Source organism: Dendrobates tinctorius, unplaced genomic scaffold (genome assembly GCF_039654945.1).
Source record: "Dendrobates tinctorius isolate UK_male_01 unplaced genomic scaffold, ASM3965494v1 ptg000028l, whole genome shotgun sequence".
Lineage (NCBI taxonomy): Eukaryota > Metazoa > Chordata > Amphibia > Anura > Dendrobatidae > Dendrobates > Dendrobates tinctorius.
Window position 1 is genome coordinate 46,157,684 of NW_027361696.1, and position 10,212 is coordinate 46,167,895.

Sequence of the window (10,212 nt, forward strand, 5' to 3'; positions counted from 1 at the left end):
TGGGATGGAGGATATGTATGATGGGTATATGGGAATGGGACTATGGGATGGAGGATATGTATGATGGGTATATGGGCATGGGACTATGAGATGAAGGATGTGTGATGGGTATATGGGCACTCGACTATGGGATGGCGAATATGTATGATGGGTATATGGGCATGGTACTATGGGATGGAGGATGTGTGATGGGTATATGGGCACGGGACTATGGGATGGAAGATGTGTGATGGGTATATGGGCACTCGACTATGGGATCGTGGATATGTATGATGGGTATATAGGCACGGGACTATGGGATGGAGGGTGTGTGATGGGTATATGGGCACGGGACTATGGGATGGAGGATATGTATGATGGGTATATGGGCACGGGACTATGAGATGGAGGATAATTATAGTTTGCTATAACTAACCACAGTTAGTTACTAAGCCCGGGCAGCGCCGGGCTCTTCAGCTAGTGAAAATATAAATTTAGAGAGCTGTATGTTATATTTGGTTTCAGACACCTGATGAAGCCTCCTTGTAGTCGAAACACGCTGTGTTGTTATATTTCCAGGTTTTAATAAAAACACATACCATCGGAGCAATTTGCTCTTCATTTTTTTATTTTTATTTTTTTTAAAATCCTTATTGGAAATATTTTTATTTTTTGTTGTGTTAGTGCCGTTTTCTGATATTTTACTCTTATTGTCCAAATGAAAATAGCAAAATGTAAAGAATGCAAAATAAATCACATATTTGGTATTGCTGTGTGCGTAATTGCACTAATAAAATATAAACATATTTTTACCAACGCCAAAAACGAAAAAAAAAGTTGAAAATCAAGAAATGGTGTTTTTCTGATTGCGTCAATACTCCAAAAAAGCTGTGAAAACATCATATGTACCAAAAAATTGTTTCAATAAAAACATCCACTTGGTGTGTAAAAAACCCATGATCAACGACATAAAAAGAAAAATATTATAGATTTCAGAAAATCTATCATCCATATAATCTGTTGTGGCTGAGAGTCAACTCTGGTGGAGGGAACGTTCCCTTACAATTTGGATTTTACTGCTTTTTGATGCTACTTTCCATTTTGCTGTAGAAAAATAGTTGTGCCTTTTTTTTGTTTTGTTTTTTTTTAGGACTACCTTGCTATTGGGTCTCTTCAAAATGTGGTTACCCATTTATATGAGAGCCATTGCTTCCCAAAAGTTATTTTTTCAAGGTTACTTGAATTGCCAGAGAGTACACCGAAACCACTATTTTGAGCCACAAAAATCATGACTAAACTCCCTGTAGACAGCAAGATTTTTGCTTAAAGGGGTCCATCGTTTTGCACGAAACCCACTTGTTAGAAGAATCCCTCAAAAATAAATTAATCAGAAATTATATCTTGTTGGATACACCAGTAATTATTTGTAGGGAAACCTGTGCAGTTTACCAACACAGCACTACAGAAAAAAATTAAAGAGGACCTGTCACTAAGTCAAAAGCGGACATTGTTTGTTCTTATGTTATTTCCGTTGCCCCCCTGAGTATTCCAGTTTTCTGTTTTTTTTTAAATCTGCCATACGGTTCCAGAGATATGAGCCTTTTTATGTAGTGCTAATTTTCATGGTCTTTCCAAGGGGGCGTGGCTCACAAGTAATTATTCATAGCAGCCGAAAGACACGCCCCAGAGGATCCTCTGAGCCATGCCCCTAAAGAGGAAAAAAATTAGCACTAAATACAAAGGCCAATATCTCTGAAACCGTATGGCGGATTAAAAAAAACAAAAAACGGAATACTCAGAATGTTAGGAACAGCGGAACGCACTAAATAAAAATAATAATAAAGTGCGTTCGCCGCTCAGGGTCCACGGTGCAGTAGGTGTTACAACCGCTGCTGAGTAATGGCAGATGAGCAATATGGCGACATAATGCGCATGGGTTCAACTTCACCCGAAGTGCGCAGAGCGGGCTCTGTTCACACACAGAGGCGCCGCAACAAAAACATACAAAAGGCTGAGCCTGTTAGAGTCACAGGCCTCAGGTAAATGCACACACAGTATAAGGTCACAGGAGCAGGAACTAAGACAGAGGGGCTGCGTCCGTCTAGACCTACCGTGTGTGCGGCATCGCTACTGTGAACGCCAAGAAGGGCTGCAGCGCTGCGCAGGACACTGCCGCTAGACGACACAGCTACAAAGCAGGCGCTATGTCGGACGCTAGCGCAGAGGTGCGGTGTGCACAGTGGCCTAAGGCTTGCCACAGACTGGCGCAGAATACTGAACTAATTCCCTAACCACATGCGTAATATCAGAGGAAAGGGGTTTCATAATAAGACAGTCACCAGAATCATACATCATTCACACATGGCAGTATAGGCTATACTAGCGCATGGCGGAATGGCCATGCGTGCTTTTTATAGCAGCCGGGACCTTCTGGAAGCTTCCAGATCTCCGAGATGGACCAATGAGATCTGGAGCAGGACCTGAGCACATGACTCCCGATCTCCAATGGGAAACCGTCTCATGAGCATGCTCAGTAGGAGGACAGAGGGATTTAGCCCCTGGAGAGATTTGCTGCAAGGCAATCTCCTCTGCGGTAGATAAAGAGCAAGAGACCGCAGAATGTAAGGGTCTGGATTCCTGCAGAGCAGACGCAGGAACCTGACTCCTAACACAGGGGAGCAGTGAGAATAAAATAAGAGCAAAAACTGGACACTTCTGATTTGAAGATGGTCCTTTATAAGCATTAAACTAAACTGGTGGGTCCTCCAGAGTGTTACAGTCTTTTCACTCTGGCCAAAAAATGAGGAACTTGAATGTGGTACACAAGTATAATATCTTAATAAAAATAGGTTTTATAACCTGAATAATCTGTTTGAGGTGATGTTTAGGACTTTTTGACTACAAGGCCATTAGGGCAACCATAGGCATGTATATATCTACCAGGGCCTTATTCGCCACCATCATGCAAAAGAACATCATCCTTTTTCTAGAAGTTAATGGATGGACTATTGGAACCTCATTGGGAGCAATAACGAGCACTTCCAACCCTTCAGGTCCTGGTTCTCTATGGCCAGTAGACTTTGACTGTGTATGGCCAGTCGGATACCCAATATTATAAGGATATTAGTGGCTGTAAGAGCAGAGTATAAACAACAGATGCGGAGCCGCTGAGTCATATTTCATCTTACATCCAAGCTCAATATTGTAGCCGCAGAACAAGTGGAAATAACTCTGAACACTCCCAGTAACATGTGTTTCCAATAATCATTACAGCTCCGACCCTTCAAATAAAATACAGTTCACAACCTGGAACTTTACACCCTATTAAACTCAGCTTCCCCTTCTTTTATGTCCATTTAGACCACCGAACATTTCACTCAAGAAACAATTACTGAAATTTTCTTGCGCGTTACTTTTCACAAATTTTTCTTTTTCTGATCTTTTGAAGGAGTTGATCTACGAAAAGCCTTGGCAAATTAACTGCGTGATCGCAACGAAACAAAAACAGGGGCGTAACCCCATTTCAAAGCATCCCAGTAACAAAAAACTTTAAAAAAAAAAATGTGCAGGAAAGGTATGCTCTGCAATGCCAAGGAAGAAATAGCACAATTTTTGGAGATTTATGAAGGCAAGTGCTAAAAGCGGTAGAATTAAGGGGATTTCGAATGGCTAAGATATGCCATCAATTTACGATTGCTGGGTTGCTGACATGAAGGCACCATCACTGCATACCCTTATAATTTGCTCCTATACGTTGGTGCTCTTGGCCACCCATCTGTGCTGTGTATTTCACATAAATGAGATCACACTTTAGTTCTTTGGAGAACAAGGGGCCATTTAATTGGGTAAAGCAGTGGATAGGATCACCAGCACTGCTTCACCATTATTCGTTGGATTGGAGCCCTCTGCGACCCAAAAATGGATGAACGGCAACTTTGATTTAGTGCTATGTCCACTTTTAATGGGAGATCCCACTGTGTCATTAAAAAACATTGTTTTCATGATCATAAGGGTCTTATAGGTTGGACATCCACCGATCTTCATGAGATGGGAAAAAACATTTAAAGAGCAAGTTCTATCTTGATTACGTCCGCAACGTGAGGTGAGCGGGGAATGTGACGACACATCTATTGTTACCTGCCTGCTAGGACAAGTGTATTATCGGCAGGTATTGTGCACCCATCCCAAAAGTTATCAGTCAAGGTAACCTAAACTGCCCCGCTGACCTCCTGATGCAGACTAAAACATGGCAAGACTAAAGGCCCCCATACACATTAGTCGGAAAAAACGGTTAATTTTTCAGGATCATAAGGGGTCTTATAGGTTGGACACCCACCGATTTTCATGAGATGGGAAAAACCATTTAAAGGGTTAGTCCTGCCCTATTCACCTCTGAATGTGAGCGGGGAAGGTGATGACTTAGTACATGCCAGGACACGTGGATGATCGGCATGTATTATGCACCCATCCCAGCAGTTATTAGTCGACGTAACCTAAAGTGCCCCGCTGACATCCTGATGCGGAAGTGAACATGGCAGGCCCCCGTACACATCTTCGGAAAAAAACAGTTAATTTTTAGGATCATGAAGGGTCTTATAAATTGGATGCTCAATGATCTTCATGAGATGGGAAAAAAAACATTTAAAGAGTTAGTTGTACCCAGCTGACTTCCGCATTGGGAGGTAAGGGGGGACGGCGACGACATTGTTACCTGCCAGGACATGTGGATGATTGACAGGTATTGTACACCCATCTCAGAAGTTATCAATCGACAAAACCTCAAAGGCCCCGTGGTCCTCCTGATGCAAATGAGAACGTGGCAAGATTTGTCAAGATTTGGCCAACATATACATAAGACTAATGTCGGCCGAACCCATCAATATGATCTAATATCTAAGGAGGCTTCCGACAGCAGATTGTGGCGGGGAGTTATGGATCTACCAAGTACAATTTCAGACTGTCAGTCCTTTCCTTGTACCTAAGACAGGAGCCCTCGGCTGAGTGAGTGCTCCTGTGTATCGTTGAGACGAGATAGCTACTGGCTAACAGTTATCTAAACTATATGGAGGTCGAGCCCTTTAACGCATCTGATACTGTATTTTGCATATGGTATGCATTTAGTGCTTTAAATCACTGTTCAACGTAATTATTTTTTTTATGCCCTTGAAAAACTGAAATCAGTAGTGTAGGTAGTTGCTACAGAGAACTCCCTTTTTCTGAAACTTATCTGCCTGCCTAACGCTTGGTTGAGGAATATATTTTTATTCTAGTATTCAAAACTTGTCAAAGCTTTCACAGCAGCTACTTGACACTGAGTGCTGCCTCTTGTCAAATACTAACCCCAAGATATATAATAATAGTTTGCAAAAACTATTAAGCTACACCCATCGTGCCGGCCATAGTTGCCAATGAAATGTCAAGAATGCACCTATACCTACAGATGATGAACATGGCCCGCGATTTCACCCATGTCCTCTTGTAATGAAGGTGAAGCCTTAGGAGCCTGTATACACGTGTTTTGAGAGGGTCAACATATTGCAAAGGAAGCCTGAAACAAGGTGGGTCTTCATTTTTTAGAAATCATCCAAAAATGTTGATGGCCATAACATTGTTAGGAGTCCAAGAGTTTGGACTGTCACCAGTTCCGTAGAAAAAAAAAAAGATTTATGTGGGATAAAATAATAAGTTACCAACCCAGTATGGAGAAAGAAAGCTGGAAAGTCTCCTCAGGTTGGAGCGATGGTCTTTCCCTATAGGATACATAAATAATAATTGGATATCTTTCCCTTCATTACTTTCATTTGATCTTCAGCCTTGGAAATGTTGTTGGTCTCTGCTTTGACTTGCACATGCTGAGCAGTCTGGCACGGGCTCCCTGGTAGGAGAATGTCTTGTATTTTAACATGTACATTACCAGAACAGATGGTTGTTGGCTTTTATGGGTAACATTCAGCCCTAGGGTCTTGGAAAAAAGTCTAGGATTTTTAGTCAAGGCGATACTAGGAATATGTTGGCTTCATATGGATGTCCCTTTGACTTTGCCATCTCAGTATTTATTTGGAATGGGAAAAGAAAAGTTTTTATTGTTCGAGATAAGGAATTCCGAGAAAAAATAGCGGGTAAATGTGTATTAAGGAAAAGGAAGGGGAGGTAAAGTAAGCTGGGTGGGGAAAGAGACAAGAGAATGTGGTAAAGCCTGGGGAGACTTAGGCGAGAGAAGAGGAAGTGTTGGAATGAGCTGTGAGACATTTGGGTGGAGTGGAAGAAAAAGACAGAGTTAAAAAAGGAGGAGTGTAAATGAATGAAGAGAATCGGGGCAGGAGAGGAATGGAGCCAGGGATCGATAATTAACAAAGAGCCGTTAAAGTGACCATGGAAGGGATAGAAAGAGACGCGGTAAGATCATAGCCTTGTAAAGCAGGGAGAGCAGAATCGTTCCGTTAACTTTTAGTTTGATGTTGGGCGTGTGGGGTGGAAGTTGCCAGAAAGCAACAGAGAAAAAGTAAAACTTAGGAAGAAGAGGAACGATAAGACTCAGCAAAATATTGATAAGGTGGACAAAGAAGATGTGACATCATAGGTTCGGAAAAGATAGAGCGGACAACAGACACACAGCGGGCAGAAACGTTTAGGAAAGGAAGACGGGTTTCCTTTCCGGAGGGCAAGTTGCTGCCAAGCAAATCTACCGGCCTCTGCCATCATGCAACCTGCATTCATATGTGTTCGTTTCTCTCCTTTGTTCCTTTTAGTTGCGACGGAGATTGTCCATAGGGAGGGGAGAGAGAGGAAAAGAGAGGCCACGAAAAATGCAACACCGCCTTCAGTGTCATGGCACAAGGCCCAGTACATCCGCCCACACCAAGCAGCATGTAACATGGCCGTTACTTCTCGACTGTGCATGGGGCGAGGACATTCAGGGGTGTTAGGAAGCCACCAATAAAGGTAACTTGGGCAATGTAATGGTGTTTGCTATTATTTAAGCAGGATCTTTTTTCCTATTTTTTTTGTCCTCTTAGATAAAATGTCGGGGAGTGTTCTACTGTTCTCTAATCTAGGACTCAATATGACAACCTGACGGTTGTTTGAGTGCTGATCGCAAACCCTAAATCATGTCAATCTATAAAGTATAGGTTTGGCTGTAGATGTAGACGCACCATGTTTGCAACAATTACAAAAAAGATTTTTCTTTACTCTTCTTGTCGAGTTTAGTGTAGATGTTCTGCTGGTTGCCATAAACCCGTAGATCCGAACTTGTGCTGTGCCCATCTCACAAGCTCGAGTGTGCGGGTCTGTGTCGGCTTGGCTACGGCCGCGTTTGAGCTTTTTGGATCCAGTAATGTATCTTGCTTTACTTCCGCATGTCTGAAGAAATTCTGGCTGGTACAGACCATGTTGAATGTGCTTTCGTTTCCACCATGTTGTCTTCTTTATCGTGCTCCTCTTAGTAGGGACTCCCGGGAACTTCGGCTCAGTGAGCTCCAGGATGAGGTAGTAGGTTGTATAGTTGAGGATAACACCACAGGAGATAACTGTACAGCCTCCTATCTTTCCCTGGGGTTTCACCATAACATCGTAACATCGTTGGACATGTGACTCTACAATCAAGTAAGGAAAGAGTACCAAGCCATGTTCCATTTATTGTCGCTTAAGGATGTTTCACCAAGATATTACAACTTTGAAAAATCTTTATTTACCAGCAAGATGGTCTTGGGCCATAGGAGGATTGCCAATTTGCTGCCGTTGCCATACAAGTCTGCCCAAAAATGGTTCAACCAAGCATCTAAAAGGCATTTTGAAGACCCCCGTTGCTTTGTTTGTATTCTCTTGAGAGTCTAAGGTTATGTTGGATCAGGCTATAGGATACCCTTACGACATGCATCACTTTATGATGGATGAAGTACTTACTTCTGGGACCTCCCATCAATCCTGAGATTGAAGGGGTCACAGCACAGCTGTGCTGCAGTTTGCTGTCCGAGAAATTTGGTAAGAAGCTTGCGTCAACTTAATTCTCCGAATTGATGGGGATCCCAGAGATTGACCTCCACCGGTCTGAAAGTGACTGCGTACCCTTGCCACCTGACACCAACCTTATGAGATGGGAATACCCCTATGACAAGAATTCTTTATCTGTCTTCCTCCACTTACCATTACTAATTGTGATAGTGTATATTCTTTCTACCTTGCTCCATTATTGCTTATTTTGTTTGTTTTCCAAATTCCTCCCGATCAATCCTGGTTGGAGATATTGAGTCAAAGGCTGCAGGGTGATTTTTTCTCTTTTTAATCTTTTGTGTCTGTATTGCCATGCAGTGGGCGGCAGCATGCTTTTTTTCAGTCTGTGTGCAGCTCCTGAGAGTTGTCTCCTCTGTCTCGCAGCGTCACCTGCTGTTCCCACAGCGGCACTACACTGGGATAATGCTTCCCAACCTCGGGACTTCAGCGACCTCTGCTGCACCTTGCGGAGTGAATGGTATAAGAGCGCCCCCTGGAGGAAGCTGCATTGTAAGTCTGCAGATTGCTCCATTTATCAGTCTCACTTTCAAGTCAGACAGACATGGAATTAAGGATTGGGGGCCAAATCCAGTTGTACATAATCCATGCTTCACATTGGGCTTTCTAGAACATTCATGAGCACCATAAAAAAATAGTTTTGCGCAGTGCACCGAAAAAAAAAGCCTCTGATTTTTAGCTCCATCCAAAGAGTATTTTCGGCACTGGATTGCTCTAGTAGTTTTACTGGCCACTTTTTTTCTCAAAATCGGAATTGACAGACGTGTTCTCGGAGTGTCAGAAATAGACCATCACGTCTCTGTCTAGACCGAAGATGTCAGAGAGGGCTAAAAAAAAATGCAAGAAAAAAAATGAAGATTTATGACCGGTCGGACACCCGGGCACGCACGCGATGTACATTCTTGCTCAAGGAAATATGTTGCGCTTTTTATTTGCAGCCACAATTAAATATACCAAGGTGGTCAATGCCTCGCGTAGCCGACATGTACAGACGTAAGACCTATAGGGAACGGCCGGACCTATAACAGGTGGAAATAGATGCCCTGGTATTATAAACTGGCGTGGGATTAGACAGGGTTTACACGATGTGCCGTTAACTTTTGAACCGAGCGCGCTCTGCAATGCGCCACCGTCGCCTGGCAGCAAAGCGTTAATCTACCCAGGCTTACCAAACGATTGGGCATATCTACCCACCTTTACGATTTTGCTACCTTCCCCATAGGTTCCCCCTTCTGCTCGTTTCTACCAGTGTCTTCTCCGTCCCATCACCCCACATATAGAGACAGACCCTCCCTCCATGTCTTGAGCCAGACAAGTTTAATAAATCCCCCCCATCCTGACTAGAACCGCATTGCGCTTTCTGCCTGTCTGGAAATGAAAGGCAGCCCAGGAGGCGGAGAGCGAGTGAAGAGGGAGGGGAGGGATGGAGAGAGGGGAGAATGGAGAGAGAGCGACAGCAAAAGGAGGGGGTGAGAATGGTGAAAGAGAGCAGTGAGGAAGAAGGAAGAGAGAATGGTCAGACGAGGAAATGAAGACGGAGAACAGGTATTTTTTTTATGGGGGGGCAAAAAGAAATGGCCAGCGCGCGATGGGATTTGAGCGGTGGTGGAATTGGCAGGGGGGATCTCGACAAATTTGAAAAATCAGGATTGGGATGCAAGAGAGGCAGACAGGTGAGAAGGCGCAAAAAATATGGGGCCAGACAAAGAGCGTCGACAGGATAGTGCGAAATCAGTGTGTGGCAGGCAGAGGGGGCAGACCGCGGCGGCACATCAGAGAGAGCAGCAGACAAAGAGGCAGCGGCAGGTGTATGATGGATAAAGGTACAGAGGAATGCACAAACACAAAGGCAGCCAGATAACGCAAGGTGAGAGCAATGGAGCAGCAAAGGCAATTATCGATCGGGGAGGATGAGGAGACGCTTTATGGACACTGGGTGAGTCCGCATATTCAGGTGCTCCAGAGGCCTGTGGTGGTGCCCGGCTCAGTGGGCACAGCTACCTGTTACAGGCGGCACGGATTAGTCGTACTCGACAGGCGACGTGCTCGTCAGGTTTTGCATGTAGAGGGGTGAGAGTGTATGTGAGGGCAGAGGAGGAGGAGGAGGAGGGGGATGGCATAGACTCGCTCATGACGCTCTCGCAGCACAGACCAAGGATGGAGACAGACAGACAGCAGCGGCGGCGAGAGTGGCAGAGACAGCTGGAGGTCAGGTACAGGGTT